Source organism: Lissotriton helveticus, chromosome 9 (genome assembly GCF_964261635.1).
Source record: "Lissotriton helveticus chromosome 9, aLisHel1.1, whole genome shotgun sequence".
NCBI classification, from domain to species: Eukaryota; Metazoa; Chordata; class Amphibia; order Caudata; family Salamandridae; genus Lissotriton; species Lissotriton helveticus.
The window spans coordinates 113,734,398-113,753,098 of NC_136070.1; positions in this window are offsets into that span (position 1 = coordinate 113,734,398).

Genomic DNA, 18,701 nt, shown 5'->3' on the forward strand with positions numbered 1-18,701 from the left:
AATAGGGTCGAAACGACTCTCGATTTACTAATTCCGGAGAAAACAACCAACATGGGTTCAAATTGAATCCAGACTAAATGGTACACTACTGATCTTAGATCAGAGAAAAGCATTTGTAAAAAATTGGAACGCAACTGGCGGCGCATACCTGATTCTGCGAATAAAGATCTGTATAAAACGGCACTGTCTAAATATCCTAAAAACATTAAAGTAGCACGTAGACAGTTTATTTCCACGCAACTGGAACAATCAGGTAATTCCCCCAAAATGCTTTTCCAGCTTCTTAATACTTTTCTTAACCCTAAAGTCCTTGACACTTAGGAGGTTCCCACCCAATTCCTTTGTGATAAGATTGGAGATCATTTTCACACAAAAATAGAGGATATATACAATAATATATCTACACTGGACAAAGATAAGTGTGACCAGGGCTTGATCCATTCATGGGATTACCTTGGACAAGGAACCTTAAAAGAATTTCCTTTGCTCACACCTCAGGATATGGAATTGTTGTTAAACTCTGATAAATCTGGCTCTCCTACTGATCTAATTCCCGCCAAATTTGCTAAGGAATTAGCCACTGAACTGGCGATACCTCTTAGTTCCATCCTTAATCACTCCATTACAGAAGGTAAACAGCGCCTTGAGACCCTCCGGGTGAGTAGTGCGCTATACAAACGATTTGATTGATAAACTCCCCACAGAATGGAAGGCTGCACAAATCATGCCCATTCGGAAAAATACGAAATTACCGTCAGACATCATAACTAATTATCGTCCGATTTCTTTGTTGCCCGCTATATAGCAAGTTACTTGAGAAGCATGTCAACACCCATCTCTCTGCCTATCTGGAGGCCAACAACTGTCTGGACTATTCTCAGTCCGGCTTTCGCCCCAGATATAGCACTGAACTTGCTTTGGTAAAGACAACGGATGATATACGAATGCTAGCGGATGCAGGTCAAGCAGTAATTCTGGTGCTGCTTGACCTATCCGCTGCTTTCGACACTATTTCTCACCAAATACTGTTGGAGAGACTGCACGTAATTGGTGTTCAAGACATGGCCTTGAATTGGGTACAAGATTTCTTGACCGATAGGACTCAAACTGTAAACCTGGGCCCTTTTAAATCTAAGACTAGACAGGTCAGGAAAGGAGTCCCTCAAGGCTCCTGTCTTAGTCCATCTTTATTTAATGTATATGTGGCCCCTTTGGCAGCTCTTCTTAGGAAAATTGGGTTTTCCCCAATTTCCTACGCGGACGATACCCAGTTGATTTTTACATATAACAAAAATACCCCCAACAGCCAGAATACGTTCCTAGAAGGCATGAAAGTAATATCATCCTGGATGAAGATCAATTTCCTGCAATTAAATGCAGAGAAAACGGTAATCATGCTTTTCAAGCAGGGTTTTACGGGGTGGTCTCCTAGCTGGTGGCCAGAAGAATTGGGTACCGCTCCCACTCCAAAGACAGTTGTCAAAAACCTTGGCGTTCTAATAAATAATGACCTCAATCTAGCAGACCAGATAGCAAACACCAAAAAATCTTGTTTCTATGCTCTGAGCCTGCTTCGCAAGATCTTTCACTTTCTTCCAACTAGCACCCATAAAACACTGATACATGCTCTGGTTCTTATCCGTTTGGACTACGGCAACGCCTTGTTGATTTCGGCTAGGGACTCTGACCTACAAAGTTTGCAGGTAGTGCAAAACACTGCGGCGCGCCTGATAACCAGTGCCCCTAGGCGTACCCCTTTTCTCACTCTATTACATAATTTACATTGGCTTCCGATTCGCAAGAGAATCCAGTTTAAAGTTTGTTGCCTTGTGTTTAAAGGCCTCAATCAGTTGGCCCCCACTTACCTCTCAGAAAAACTTATCAAATACACTCCTACGCGAACACTGCGGTCTGAGGGCAAAGGCCTACTCGTAGTGCCGAGAGTTAAACTAGCTAGATTAGGAGGAAAATCCTTTTCTTATTTAGCCCCTTCTCTTTGGAACAACTCATGTGGGGCGACTCATGCGCTTTGTAAATGTGATAAATAAATAAAAATAAATAAATAAATTAATTAATCTGTGTTCCGCTAACAGAGCTGGGAAAGCACTAGCCACCTACCTAAAAAGCAAGCAAAGCCGCAGTGACAGATTTCAAAAACAAATCCCAAACCTCAAACAAAGAGATCCACAGGGTCTTCAAAGAATTCCATGAGGAGCTATACAGGGAGGACCAGAACCTCAACGAAGATGGCAGAGCCAAGCTCCTAGATAAGATCCCCCTGCCCGCACTTACTGGAACACAGAGAGAGACACTAGAACTAGACATCACGGGCGATGAAATAGAAAAGGCAGTTGCGAGCCTTAAGGACAACAAAGCCCCAGGCCCAGATGGGTACACAGCGAGATTTTACAAGCATTTCCTACCCTTAATTAGACCGACAATGGTAGAAGTCTTCCCAAACTGCATACAAAAAGGGAGAATGAGCCCCACAATGGCGGAAGCCAATATTATAGTGATCCCAAAGGAAGGTAAAGACCCCCAACACCCCAAGAACTACCGGCCAATCTCCCTAATCAATGTAGACTGCAAGATCTATGCGAAGATCTTAGCAAGAAGATTAAACACGCTCCTGCCCAAACTCATACACTGCTCCCAAGTAGGCTACCTCAAAAATAGAATGTCCCATGACAACACTAGACTCTTATGCCACCTAATAAACCATGCCTCCACCAGCACCAATGCTGCGGTCATGATCGCCCTTGACGCGGAAAAAGCCTTCGATAGAGTGTCATGGCCTTTTCTGGACCGCTGCATGCAAAAATTCAGCCTAGGGACTAACTTCAGAAGGATGATGCTAGCGCTCTATAACGAGCCAAAAGCCCCCGTGGTAGTGAATGGCGGAGCATCCGAGCCACTCACCCTAGAGAGAGGCACAAGGCAATCCTGCCCACTCTCCCCAGCCCTCTTCCTACTAGCCCTGGAGCCGCTCCTAGCCATGATTAGAAATAAGAAAGACATAAAAGGAATCCCAATCGGGAACGACACAGTGAAGCTAGCAGCGTACGCAGATGACATCCTCATCACCACTGAAAACCCAGGCCAGTCAATAACTGCGCTTATGTCTACCATAGAGGAGTACGCACGGGCCTCAGGGTATAAACTCAACAAAGATAAATCTGAATGCAAGCCGCTGAACGTACATGCAACCAGGGATGTGCTAGGGAACTCAGGGCTGACTTGGCAGAAAAGATTCCTGAAATACCTTGGCCTACACTTTGAAAACCACGCTAGATCACAATGAGACGACACTACTGAACAAACTGAAAGGGAAACTAGAGATGTGGTCACCTAGATTCATCAGCTGGTGGGGCAGAGTAGAAACAATCAAAATGATGCTAACACCGATGGTTAATTACATGCTCAACATGCTCCCACTGATCAACACAGAGGACTTCCACAAACGCCTAGACAAAATGATAAACAAATTCCTATGGAGAGACAAGAAACCCAGAATAAGCCTACAAAAACTAAGGCTAAGCAAAAGCCTGGGTGGGCTAAACGTAACAAACTTTAAAACATTTCAAACAGCATGCATAGCCAAACAGGGGCTATACTGGCTAACCCCAGAACAAGACTACACGCCAGCATGGTTCTCACTAGAGAAAAGAATCTTAAATGGCCTCGATCCCCTAGCCCTACTTACAGCGAGCAAACATCCCGAGATTGCCAACAATCCGATACTGAAGAACACCAGGAACGCCCTACTCAAAGTAGACAAAAAAATGGAGGCTAGCATTAAAAAGACTAGGTGGGAATCGATATGGTTTAACCCAAAAAAAAAATACCGCAAGAAAACGCTCAACATGGTCTCCTGGTACAAACATGGCATCTCCACCCCAACCAACTAAGCAACCAAGACATACACATCACCTTCGACACCATAAAACACACACACAAACTAAGCGAAATTGAGCTCTACAATTTCCTTAAAATAAAGGTGGCAATCACAAGAGCAGAACTAAGCAAAGAGACCCCCCCCCATCCTACAATACGCAGTAAACCTAAATAAGGTCGGACACCAGACGTCTCACATATACAGGCTCCTAAGCCCAGAAACATCCAAACTCAACAACAAAACTCTAGAATACTGGGAGTCACTCCTCCAGAGGCGCCTCACTGAGAGAGAAAAGTTCAACCTCTGGACGTCAGCAACACGCAACAAGGTCACCACCACCCTAGCACAAACCAAATACTGGCTACTACACAAAACATACTGGACCCCTTCCCGCCTAGCGACAATAGGGCTACGAGACAGCGACATGTGTTGGAACTGTAACAAACAAAAAGGAGACCTAGCTCACCTAATCTTCCACTGCCCTAAAGTCAAACGATTCTGGAACAGAATCAGTGACTTTATAAACAACGCTCTAGGTCTCTCAATACAACTAGATTTCCACGGTTTGGCCACGGCCTTCATGGCACCGTCAATCCAATCCAAAGAGGATAGGGATATGATTGACCTCCTACTCACAGCAGTGATTAAGTCGGTCCTAAACAACTGGAAGGACACGGGGAAAGCATCCTTCAGGAGTTGGTTCAACTGGATCACCTTCCTACGGGGGGGCGGACACCATAACCTCAAACCAAACACCAAAAACCCACACAAAGGGCGAAATGTGGCTCTCCCTAGACAACTACCTGTCCTCATACAAGCCCCCCTAGGCTGCCATCCAAGGGGTACAGCACCCCCGCACACATCGTAGGAGCAAAAGCATGGCCGACCAAATCGGCACTCGAACAATGCGTTTCCTCCCGCCTTCTCACCTTCTCTTTTCCCACTTTCCTTTCCTCGTCACCTGGGGGTACATACACAAGTCGCCACGAAGCCACACACCGAGTATACGAATGCCGCACACATGCCCTTACAAAAGGCCGTATGTAACCAAACCGGTATACAATGTTATCAAGTCTTTTTTCCTTCCCCTCAGGCGACCAATACTGTACTCCTGTATACTGTACCTTTGTATATAAAAACTTTGTTCTTAATAAAATTCACTTGAAATAAATAAAATAAATAAAAAAGAGAAGCAATGGTTGTGTCTTAAAGCACATTATACCAGTTACATTCTGAGCAACTAAAAAAAATGTAGGTACATATTGGATATTGAAGTTTAAGTATCAAAAGCTGGGTTTAAAGCAAATTAGGCCTCCAATATTTGTTCAAAGTACATGAAATTCGTAGAAGGTTTGACCAGAGTTTTAATATATGTACTGTAGGGAACTGTAATAAAAATGTATGGAAAGCATTATATTTTATAGAAAAGTTTGAATAATCATAACACAGCCATCGGAGATGAGCGAAATTCACAGTCCGTATCATAAGAAAAAGCCTTTTTAGAAAAGACATGAGGGGGCAGGGTAAGAATACCTTGACTCCCTAAGCCTGAAGGTAGGTCCCAGAGGACTTCCGTCTAGGGCCCCCCAATTATTATTATTTTTTAATGTTGCCGCAAAATCGTAGAGTATCCAGAAATCTACAGTAAATTTCAAAAAAGTGCATGGCCCCAGCCCAAGGGCCTGAACAAAATGTAAAAGAAAGGACCGCCGTGCGCCCCCCTACCAATCTCCTGGGGCCTGCTCAATTACACTGTTATGGGGAGCCCAACTCCAGGATGGAGGGGTTTTCCTGCCCGCATTAGCATTTTTAAATCTCCCGCCAGACGGAGGCTACCATGCCTTCCCTGCCAGCAGCAGCGCTGGCAGGGAAGGCATAACTGCTTCCAGCCAGCAGGTTGGAGCAGAATTCTGTTTCCTGGACCACATTTCTAGGGTAGAGAAACATATATTGCTCTGGGAGGGAGCAATGCTGGCTCCCGCACCATGCAGGGAGCTGGCTGGGGCTACTGGGGCCCAGCTGCACCCAATTTATGATTTCTGGGTACTCTGGGTGGGCACCCGCCTTTGGCCCCAGCTGATGAGGTCCCTGGCTGAGGAAGGCTCAGTGAGGTGTGTGCACACCCTTTCTCCCCAATAATGCAATTTTGCCCAAGGAGATGGAGTCTCTTTGGCCTAATGAGGCTTGGGAAGGGGAACCACACAGCACCTACCCTCTTTTTAATGAATTCAGCCCAGGGAAGGGGTCCCTGGGGTCTCTTAAGGCTCGGGAAGCGTGCCAGAGGTCTCCCTCCTAATAGCCAACCCCTCGCAGTGCATGGCCAAGGGTCATGTGCAGCATGGGATTGGCTGTCTGCGGAGGTCGGCCTACGGGGGTCGGATGCAGTGCCTGGGCCCAAGAGAATGTGGTCCCCAGGGCCACTACTGGCTCCAGGAGGGGGACTGTGTGCAACGTATATATGGTTGACTGCCTGCAGGAGCCTTCGAACAACCCCCCACTGCACATGGTCGAAGGCCCTGCACAGCGTTGGGTTGGCTGCATGCAGGCTGTTGGCTTTACATATGGTACTAAAATATTAAAATAAGGTTAGATTTATGTGAGAATATCAATGACAACATAATGTTTTAAACGTGCAAAACCACTGAAATTCACCAGTTGTAGTTAGCTCTTGTAACTATAACTTGTGCCCTAAAGTAACAATTACTAGGACCATATCCATGAACTGCTAATTACTCCACATATTACATCACTCATGAAATCTTCAATGGTATCACTGATAATATCACTGCAACATTTGCAATGAAATTATACATAAGAAAACTGTGCATGGCAGGGCACGAGTTATAGTCACCTTAGGGCATAAGCTGCCCTAGCCTAACGGACGGCTTATTGAAAGGGTCAGTATAAAAACTTCTCAGCATGGCTGTCTTTAAAGTAGATAAATGACTTCACAAAAGATGAAGCTTTACAGTTGAAATGTTGATTCTTCTCTTGCAATGAATGAAAGTGAGACGATCTTCCACAGCTCTCAGTTGCTGGTGGATTTGCCAGGTAAGGCCCGTAGTATATCTAAATGAGTTAATCCCCCTCCTCAGAGTTCCTTGTATTATCGGCTGGTGGCAGGTTCAAGTCCTGGCAGGGAGGGCTGACCAAGCCTTTCATTCTTTTATGGTTGATACAATAAGTACACTTCCAAGTGGGTGATAAAACTGACATACATGGAGGTTCTTTGTAAAGCACTTGGGAGAGCACGCCATACAATCAATATAATATTATTACTGCTATAGTTTGTGTCAAATACGAGGTAATGAGAAAACTGTTCATTATTCATTCATTTATCATCCCTGGCCTCAACGACCCCATTGCCATCCTAAAAATAAAAGCAAGATAGTAAAGGGTAAAAGTGGGGAGCAGTGTACCTTCTTGTTACTACTGCAAGGTCTATCCTCTAACAAAGCATTGAGGTCCAGGCTGCATGTTTGACTAAGGCACTATGAGCAGGGTGACACAGAGATGGTTATTACTCGTAACAGAAGCAGGATTCAGGCATGTGTGCAGTATAATCTCTATGTTTAGTTACCTCGAACTCTCATGACCGAGAGTAAACAGTTTGACTGGGTTTTACACCGTATTTTCAAATACATGAAGACATTTGATGATTGTAAATGTTTGCTGTCCAGTGTAGAGCAGCTCTTACTGTTTAGCTGCCATATTGTACTCACTTGGAGACCAGTGGGGTTTATTTAAAAACACAGCCAATGTGGGCATATGATCTAGTTGGAAGATACCAACCTCTGCTCCCTTTGCCCAAGAGATAAAGCGTTGTTGAAGCCTTTAAAAGGGGTGCTCTTCTGACAACCATGTTTATTCATTGCCACCCTTCCAAGAATATCTGAATTAAAAGGCTTCTCAACCACAGACCACCTGACCAGGAATAACTTCCTGGATGAGACATTCCACTACCTCACTTCATATTTCCCAGAAGTAAATATACTATCCCTAGGGACCACAACCTCAGGTGATATCTTTCGAGACCGCAGCTACCACAACGTCTGTAAAGAATGTACCCAATCTAGACTTACCATACAGCCCGCCTCGGCTGCTGCTCATCCTTTGACTGCTTATGCCTAGTATTCCAGCGAAACCTTTGCCACAATGTACCAATGAGAAGATCCATTGAAATAATGTCAAGCTCATCCCTTCCTAAAGTATATGCCATTGAACTGTCAAAAAGTGCTCACCCCTCTGCACAATCCACAGGAGATGAATGTAAATTCTTCCTTTTCTCAATTGTACAAAAATAAAAAAAAACTTAAAAAGCACAGTCACAGACACCCAAAACCATGAGGATGTATGACGTTACAACGCATACTTTTACCACGCATACCTTTACAACGCGGTTTTTACATCGCAAACCTTTACAACGCATAGCGCTTAGAGGTGCTGGATAGTGGTAAGTATAATTTTCTATTCCAACTCCAGTCCCCGTGGACACTAGGGAAGGTGTTGGATAGAAAATTAAACTTATTCCCTATCCTAGAGCGCCCCCCAGCGCAATGCGTTGTAATGGTTTGCGTTGTAATGCCTGCGTTGTAGTGGTAGTGCGTGGTAAAAGTTTTGTTGTAAACGTTGTATACCAAACCATGATATCCCAACAAAACCCTCAATGTGCTCTGCAAGAAAAAAAGACATCTAAAGTAGAGACTCCTCAAAGATGGGCAATTTGATCTCCGGCCAGCGCATGGGTCGTATCTCTCATATAAGTAAAAATATCATGATCGAAGATATGGTTGCAGTCTTCTACTCCATTTTTTCTCTGTTGTCTTCAACAGTGTCAACCCTGAGCTGTACTAGACCAACTGAAGGCAGATGCATGTTTCTTAAAGATCTCACAAACACTTAGAATCCTTCATAAACTATTTAAGTCTAAGGGCCTGATTACGAGATTGGCGGATGGGATACTCCATCACAAAGGTGACGAATATCTCGTCCACCGCATAATGAGTTCCATATATATCGCGGACGGGATCTCCGTCACGTTTGTGGTGGAGTATCCCTTCTGCCAAACTCGTAATCAGGCCCTGAATGCTATGGTAGTATCATCCCCTTATTCACTTCAGTGATCTTTTTGTTCCATACCCGCTTGCACTGATAATCTTCTGTCCGGATTCTGTTATTTACTGATCTCAGGATGCTAGTTGACAGCAGTAGATCCCACAATGTAGCAACCCTATGCAGATGACAAACTGCTGCACTTTTGCCATTGGACAATAGCCCAAACTACTGCCTGCAGTGACAAACACTGAGCTACTCAAGCCAGTCTGGCAGCTCAGAGAACTATTGGTCCCACTGCCTTTATATAACAGTGGGGTCCCAGCTACGAATACTAGCGGGTCCACACAAACTTTCCTCTTTCTCAGGTTGATAAAAAAAAGCTCCTCGGCAGCTAACAAGCACTTTACAAAAGAGATTGTTATGTTTATAATAGAAACATGATTCAGAAAGCCAGGGCAAGGCGGGAGACCAAGTGGAATTGATAGTGTGCATAGCTGTCCTCACCTATCAAGTTATTTCCCTACCACTTTTGCAACGAAGTTTGTGGTGTGTAATTTTTGTGAATAATTCTGTTTTCTGTTCTCTATTTTTATACACATCAAATTGTTTGGTATGTTCGTATTAAATCAGTAGCTGATTTTTTTTATAGCAGCTCCCATTGTGTTGACAGAGAGCTCTTCTGCACGGTCGAGTGACCTGCTTGACCCCTCCTTCCACCCGCCCCCCCTTGCCATGGTTTGCAATCTGTTTCATTTTATCACCCCATAAATTGTGCATTGTGAGCAGTGGTGCTTATCTACAATGCCCTTTTATCTGGTGCCTGAAAGCAGCTTCAGTATGTGTTTGGGAAGACTGGTGTGCAGTGATGGGGAAGTGGGAGGAGAAGCCTGAGGGAAGTGATAGGTTTCCTCAGTTAATGGCCTGGATGCCGACAGTTTGTTAAAGAATTGGCCAGTGGCGGGAATCCAGGCGTGCTCAGCACTGCTTTTGTATTGTTTGCGAGAAAGAATGCTTACCATCGAACATGGGTAGCAAAGCGCACTCCAGTGCTGCAGCCCTCTGTGTGGCTGACACGAGAGACGCCTAGTGGAATGAACCGCACTTCCAGTAAAAAAGGCATGAGCATGTTTTTCTCAATGGCTTATGTTTTAGCTCTGTTAACAACTACCTTTAGATCATTGGTCCTAGCAAACATTTGTTGGGGGCCCGTGTCTGTGGCATGCCCGAGGGCCGCACTGATGCCAGCAATGCGAGGGTTGGGGTGATGAAAGGTGGGTGTAGGGGGACGTGAAGCAGATGGTGGCTGAATAACAAAATGTGAAACCAAAAAACCAGGGGGCATATTACCAACAGTTAGCGATATTTATCGCTAACTGAGCTTAGCGTTAGTTTTTTTAACGCCGCGCTTCGCCCAATATTATCGCTGAGATAACGTCCTATTACCAACGTTTATCTCAAAAGCGATAATATTGCAGGCGTTAGCGTGAATATCGCTGGAAAACTAGCGGTGTTCACGCATTAGCGTGCAAATGCTGTTAGCTATGTTATCCACCTCCCATTGGATAACATGGCTAAGAACTGATATTTGCAGGCGTTAGCGTTTGGCGATATTCGCGCTTAGCGCGAATATTTCCAACGCTACGCCTGCCTTGTTAATAGGCGATAGCGACGTTATCGACTGCTTTCAGTTGCCAACGAGTTGGGTACGCCCACTTTGCATGTCATTAGCGATACATATCGCTGACATGCAAAGCGGGCCCCAAACCTCTCGCTATCGCCTAAAGCTGACGCTAACTGCTGTTAGCAACAGCTTGCTAATAGGGCGATAGAATTTTCGCCGCTTAGCGGACGAAAACGGCCGCTAAACCGGTGAAAATTGCCTAACGCCCCCCTTGATAATATGCCCCCTTGTTTCAGTCCTGGCTTCCCCACTTGATGAAATTGTGTGATCCTAGGCAATAGGCTAATTTCACTTTGGCTCCTATTTCTTCCTTACCACACATGACAGCTACTTAAAATATACAAGTTCAGGGTATATATGCTATAAAACCTTCTTTTGTGTCGTATTTAATAAACTATAATGTTGTTTCAATTATACAACAACCAAGGCTACACAAAAGTTTCACTTTACAAATGACTTGCCTCTTGGTTCACTAATGGCATTGTTTTCATAATTGGGGTGGCAGGAATGTTTCTAAGATCATGTTTGAAAACTATCACTGCTAACAAATGCCTCTCAATGCAGTGATAACATCGAATCTACTGAAGTAAATAGCTCATGCATGTTAATAAAATATACTTTTTAAAAGTTTGCAGAGAGTTTATTATGTTTTTACATGTTTAATGCAAGATGTCTTTAAAACTAAAGGTGTTCCTAAAGATAAGGTGTCTAGGACACCTTATGCTCTTTTATACTGTTACTTTAGTTAACATGTAAATAAAGTATGGCCATTTGTTTCACAGCTTTCTGAATGTTCTTGCTTTGTCAAGTGAACAGCAGCTCAGTGCTGCTGTTCACGAGGGGGCCACAATTAGAGGTCAAGAGGGCTGCATAGGGCCCAGGAGTGTACTTTTAGCATCCCTGCTTTAGATGTTTATTTATTTATTTATGTATTTGTATATAGTGCAGACATTACCCAAAGGTCCTAGCGCACATTACAATGGACATAGATCTTTACATGGATCGTTACATAAGGTCCAAGGTTACAATATTGCAGTCTTCAATAGGCATGGATTGTAACATAAGGTTAAGAATTCCAAAATAGGAAATAATTGCAGAAAGGATTAAAGCTGTAGTTAGTATGAGTTGCAGCAATGACTAGGTTGTTGGCTGGTGCCATGTTCCCTGTAGTATCTAATGAAATAGTTAGTGTAGTTCTAATCTATATAGGTGAGAGAGCAATGTACCCACTAGAGAGGATTAACTAGAGTGTCAACAGCTAAAATGTCTTTGAAGGAGAAGGGCTTTCAGTTCAGTTTTGTAGATCGCCTCTGAGATGGTGCGTAGTTTCAAAGGTAATAAGTTCCATAGTCTGGTTGCGTTACCTGAGAAGGATTGTGCCATAAATCGTTCCTTTTTAGGTTTTGCTTGGCAATGCGTACGAAGTACGCATGCGCTAGCAAAATCTTATGTCTTACAGTGGGGCACAGGGACTCGCCCCCTACTCGCCCCCTGCTCCCATTGGCTAGCTCCATAAATGGAGGCTAGCCATTGGGAGCCGGATCTGTCCGTCACGGCCGGACCAGATTCGGGGGCGTTCCCGAGAATTTTTCCCTTTTGGCCACGTCATGCGGCGGTGGGCGGGGCTTTTTTTTGGGCTCGTCGAGGTTTGTTTATGCCATTTGGCGGCCGACCGCCGGCCGAGGAAGAGGTTTTGCCCTAAAACCGTGTAAGAATGCCGTTTTAATTACCCCATCTACCGTCTTGCCGCCATCGAAGAGTGCCCAGCAGAGGAAAGCCGGCCCCTGCCGGGGCAGGGAAAGTCGGAACATGTCGGACGGAGGCCGAGGTTGAGAGAGGCAGGCATGACCCCCAGCTCCCCAGCCAGCATGTGAAGGAGAAGGCCACCGGCAGCCGGCGCCGAACGCAGCGATAAGGTACGGTCTCCAAGAGCGAGATGGGGCGGCGTGGCATGCCACTTTCTCCTAGAACTGTGTGGGAGAGTGAGGTTATGGTGCGGAAATAGTTACAGCTATTCCTAATAGCTAGAGGCTACTTAAATGTCGCTGCCGCCATTGGTATTCTAAGAGGACCCCTGAAAGGCCTCTGTACACAAGTAGGTTCGAGGCAATTCGGAATTATTGTGGCCAGGAAGATCTGTGATGAGATTTGATCCTAAGCGTGTCTGTAAGCAGCCGAGTTCACCGGGCCCGCCACGGCACTCCTCCCCCCAGCCTCCAATGATCTGCCTTTATGTTCTTGGCAGGGCTCCAGCGTTTGCAAATATTGATAGCCAGCTTGAAGTTTTAATTTAATTGCTCCCTGGTGCAGGACAGAATATCCCTGGTGTTTTAAGAATGTCTTATTTTCCGGGATCGTGTCACTCTGACGCTACTGAATGCAACAGATAACGGACTAGGAAAGCATGAAATAGAATAATGCTTGTAAATATGTTCTGTTAATTCGCGACACTGGTGTATAAAACACGGAGATTTAATTTCTCGGAAGCTCGTGCTCTTTCATTTAAGTGTCGCTTATTTCTCTTACGGTGACTCAGATTTCCTGTTCTAGTTGCGAGATATCTCACAGACTTACTTTAGTGAGCGCATAAGGAGGTTATGTGAGGCAAATTTTCAAGAAGTGCTTGAATTGTAAACGAGTGCCTCGGCGTTATCAAATCTGTGTGACAACATCTTCCTCTAGGCAGCTGACCTGGCATTCAAGTAAACATCAAAAGAGGGACCAAGCCAGGCAGTTAAACATTTAACAAAGAAAATTCTTTAATTTTTCCCCTTCTCATTGAGGCCATTAAATTCCTGTCGGGAACAAGAAAAGCGAAGTTAATGGTAACTGTGTCACACAGCGGTCTTGTGCGCAGATTCCAACTGCCCCACTCATGTCATTGCATGCAAATATCCTTCATTGTCCCTTTCGTCCCTCGCAAAGGCCAGATGAGGTTGGTTTCTCTCTTGGCCTCTTTCCCGTAGTTGTGCAAGCAGCAAGTGTTGCACTGCACCACAGTTGTTCCCTCTGAATAAACTATTCACAGCCTCGCATGCCTAAGAACCCCACTGCAGTGCAGGTGGCTAAGGCGGAAGAATGTGTGCTTAGGCATTCACTGAAACGGCACCTTGCAAAGCCATAAACGACAACAGAGCATGCAAAGAATCAACTAGCCTGGTTTTGGTCGTCAGGGAGTGCACGTGATGAAAGGTAGAAATAGATTGTTTCTACACGTGATGAAAGGTGACCAAGGGGTAGAAGTTATAGCCTTGTGTGCAGCGCTCCGAGCTTTAGAAACGCAAGGCCAATGCTTGACTCTCGGCTCCAGGGGCAGAGTCGGCGCAACATCCGGTGATTCTGAGTGCATCGCAATCTCTCCCTGCCTACAAAAGATTAAAGTGCCCTGTGGAAAAAAGGTGGTTTTAGTGCGCTGCCTGATATAAATAAGCCTTTCATCTGACCTAAATAGAGCATGCTCAGAGACGGAAATTAACGCATTTCCGTTCGTTGGTTTCTATTGTATTACTTCTATGATGATACTTTGTGAATGTTTGTGCCTTGAATGACAGTTTGGGAGTTCCTATAGCTTAAGCGGGAATAGGAGGGGCACGAGGACAGAAGGCAGAATTTTAAAAACCGCTATAGCGTGAAAGATGTGCGATTCGGAAGCAGATGAGGAGGCAGTTGTTAGTACCCGTTTCCCACTATAGAGCGCAGACAAAGGGAAAAAATGCACAGATGCCACCGACACCCTAAAGAAAAACTATGGTCAAATCACTTTCCCCAGTGCCTAACGTAGAAGGCCCCCAGCATGTAACACAACCGGGGCTCATGTAAAGCGCTACGGAATCTTGAGGCCTAGTAAATAACGAAAGTGACATTCCTATCAGTTGAGACCGAACACGCCCTGGCTTCACGCATGCTGCTGCTCAGCTCAGGGCCGGCTCTGGGGGGGACCGACCGCACCGGGTACTGATCTGTCATGGGGGTGCCTGTTCTGCCACTATATATGGGAACAAAAGGCCCTGCTGCCACTTCCATATCCAGAAATTTGTGGGGAACAATGTTCAGGGAACAGTGATTAACATTACGCCTGTCTAGAGCAGAGGCTTGTCTATTAAAGACTTTGACTCTGGAAGTTTCTATTCGTGGTATGCAGCACTGAGGGTTAAGATGCCTGCTGCAAAGAACAGGTAACATGCAGACAGATCCGTCTTCATGTTAGTAGCGATTAACAAGCAACGAACTGCGTGCCCCCTCGCATTACACTTTGGATTCAGAGTTTGGGGCTCCGCCAGAACAAGCACCCTTACTAGGGCAGCTTTAAATGATGGGGGAGCAACTCAATGTATTGACAAGGGCCTGACAATGCCATTTATTTATGTTAAAAAAAACATAAATAAAAATAATGTCAAGAGCAATGCCAATAGCTCTAACTTTAACAAAGGCAAAACCATTGCATTGTAAATGCTTGTTTAAGGTCTCCAACCTTTGCTATGGTAAGAGTTGCTTCTGATCATTGAAAACTGTTGGTAGCTACTGCCTAATAAGGGAGTCGATAAATCTACACCAAGCCCAAATAACTTAAACACTGCCCCTATAGTACCCAAGTCCTGCTACAGGAAGCATTCAGCATTAATTGCGCAGGAGCTATGTCACAGAAGGTTTACATCTGGGGTCTCTGTGGATCAGTTCTGTCCCTTTGCTCTTGAGAAAGTGAAGTGGGGAGAGAAAGAGAGACAGAACATGAGTGAAAAAGGGTAGGAGGAGAGAAGAGAAACGAGAAAGACAGAAAAACAGAAAAGAAAGAATGACAGAGCAAGAAAAAAGACAGAAACATAAAGAAACAGAGAAAGAAAGAACAATAGAAAGGAGAGGAAGAATGAGGAAATATAAACAGAAAGGAAAAAAGAAAGAGAAAAGATGAAGTAAGTAAGAGAGACACTAAAATGAAAATGCGAGGAAGAAAAAATAAACAAGCGGTGAAATGAAATTATGAAAGGAGAGCAGCAAAGAGTAACAAAGGGAGAAGCTAAACAAAGAAGAAAGAGCATGACAGAAAGAAAAGAAAGACAGCAAGAGCAAGACAAAGAGAGCTAAAAAATGATGGAAAGTATGGAAAGGAAAAATGAGAGAAAGACCGGGAAATAAATAGTAGAAGAACAAAGTAAATAAGACAGAACTAGAAAGAAGGAGAGACATGGAGAAAAGGGCAGTAGTGGAGGAAGAAAGGAGAAAAAGAAAAGTAAAATGTATATAACAAAATACAAAAAGAGAGAGAAAAAATAACAGGAGGAAAGATGGAACCAGAGAAAGAAGATAAAACTGAAATAAATGAGCGAAAGAAGGAAGAAAACAGAAAAAAATCAAAGAAAGCAAAGGAAGAAAGAAGTGGAGAAAGAAACAGATAGGGAAAAAGTAAGAGAAGGACAGAAATAAAGAAGGAGGCGAAGAAAGAAAAATAAATGGTGGAAGACGGATAGCAAAATGAAAAAATGGAGGAACAAAGGAAAGAATTGAGAGAAAGAAAAAGAAGTGAAAGGAAGTTGAAGAAAGCATTAGGGAGAAAAAAGAAAGAAGCAGACAAAAAGGAGGAAAAAATAAAATGAAAGGGAAGGAGAAAATCAAAAAGAAACAAGGAGAAAATGGAGAAAAAGAAGAAAATTAGAGGTCAGCATGAGAGGAAAGAAAAAGGTAGGGAACAATAAAGACAAAAGAGAAAAGAGAAAAAAACTTTTAAAAAGGGTGTATGCAAAAAAGGAGGGAAAAAGAAAGAAACAGGGACAGAAAGATGTAGTGTAAAGAGATAAACAGCAAGAAAGACATGAAAGCATGGAAAAGAAAAAGAGAAGGAAGGAGAGGCAAGTAAGAAAGGAGAATAAGAAGTAAAGAAAGTTATTTTTCAGAAGAGGGTAGGCTGCATCATCCTGCATGTCAGCGTTGAAGCCCTCACAGAAACGGGCACAGTTTGGTAAATAACTGCCTTATCAGGTGGGCAGCTGTATATTCTCAAGCCTGCTGACAGGCATTTGTCATGTGGGAGCTACTCAGTGGCAGCCTGAAAGGTACTGGTAGCTCTTGATCACTCTGTTGGAGACCATTGGCCTAGAGCCTCCTGATAGCTTAAGTTTGTTTGCTATGGAATGGGGAATGCATGTCTATAGGGCCTTATTGGTGATACAAGCAGTCTTGTATGTAGTCCTGGCTTCAATGGGCAGCTAGCGGAGAGTGACTGCCTGGGTGAGATTCGATCATTTCTTTTGGCCTTGTAGACGAGGCATGCTGCTGATTGTAGGATTGATTTCAGGGGTGTGAAATGGTTTTTGAGGAGACCATTCAAGAGAGAGTTGCAATAGATGAGTCCTGAGAGCACCAGTGTTTGAGCAAAATATTTCAGATCTTGCTGTGGAATGGTTGGCTCACTGTCACAGTAGGAGGGAGTTGTAAAGAGAAGGGAATAAGAAAATGATTGGACTAGTCTGCTGGTATGTGTTCATTCACTAAGAACATGTCTTTGAAGATTATTAAGTTGAGTATGGAGGCTGTGTGTGTGTGTTGGTTTTGGGTTATGTTGGATCAGATCATTGCTGGAATGAAGGAGGTGAACTGGTTGGCTTCAGAGTTGTCTGTGGTGCCCCAGTGAAGATTAAAGCCTCCTAGAAAAATTACTTTGTCGCTTTGTGTTGTTTGGTCATTTGCAAGTTTCATGCATTCCTCGATGAAGGCTCTGTCATCACCTGGTGGATGGTAACTTGTAATGTACCAAAAGGGGGAATTGAGTTGAATGCAAAGGTCCAGAGTTAGGCTTTGGAATGTGAAAAAGAACCTGCATGTTACCAGAGTTTATATCACCACAATATACAGCATACAGAGACTTCAGACCATGGCTTATTTGAACGAGCCCCTTTCTAGCATTGGCTCCATGAGAATATGTCCCATTTTGGTCTTTGCCATGGCATTTTGCACATGTTGATATCCCCCTCCAAGTTATAAAAGCAGTCTATTGCAGCATTAGCTGCTCTGCCATGGTGGCTACTGAGCCTTCTCAGGTAGCTCCTGCCTGACTTCTCCTCGCTCATATGCTGGGATGTGTGTGAAAAGCTACACTAGTTTGCTGCCCTGCCTCTTCTTGACAGGTTCAGCTCTCAACAAGTGTGGATGAGCGAGCAATGAGAATTGCTACTTCTTCAAGCTGGCAATGATCTCCCCTTGCCAACAGGTTGATGAATTTGCGTCTTTTGCATCCATTTGTTAGTACTTTTATTTCTATTCAGCCACCATACCTCAGGCTGTGGAGTTATGCAGACCACTTTTTGTTTTCAGAATAAATCCTGCTGTGCGAAGGATGCCCAGCTCCAGAAACTATAAACAGATGTAATTTATTTTGAGTGCTGCAGTGAATTCTTTTAGCTTTCTGAACTGATGAAAGCCAGGTGCTAGAATTTAAAATACACATATTTGCTAAGCTACCCTACGTCATGTTCAGCAATTTTCCAGTCACTGCTTTTTAGCTAACTGCACTTTGCATACTGGATTGCATGGTCCATCTAGTTAAAATGGTGAACATGAAGCCACAAGTTCCAAAGTGCAATATTGTTAAATAAATCACTGACTTAACTGTGTCAGACATGACACCTAGTGTGAAAAGGTAGGGCCGAATTCGACCAAGAACCCTTCAGTATATGCCCGGCGTTAGCCGCCTCTCATACCATTCGAGATTACCAAACAAAGAGGCAGGCGCTGGAGACAGAAGGCAGGAAACAGGAGTTTATTCCGACGGAGCAGAACACGTCAAATCAGACAACAGGGTATCTTCTCGAGGTGCCCTAACCGCATCTCTGAGGCCTGGCCTCTTATACACAGGTTTATGGCTTTATTACATACACTGCATCCGTAATGTTTCTTTGAAGGACAGAAAAGACATCCTCGGAATCCCTGGTCCAGGCCCGTTCCCACACACATCTACAGTAGAGTTCCCACCCCAATCTCAGCATGTGGTGGTTATCGCGCAGCTGGACATTCCGCTGGGAACGGGGATGTGTATGATCAGTCGGATCTTCGGGGTGCGAAAGCATTGATTAATCCCCG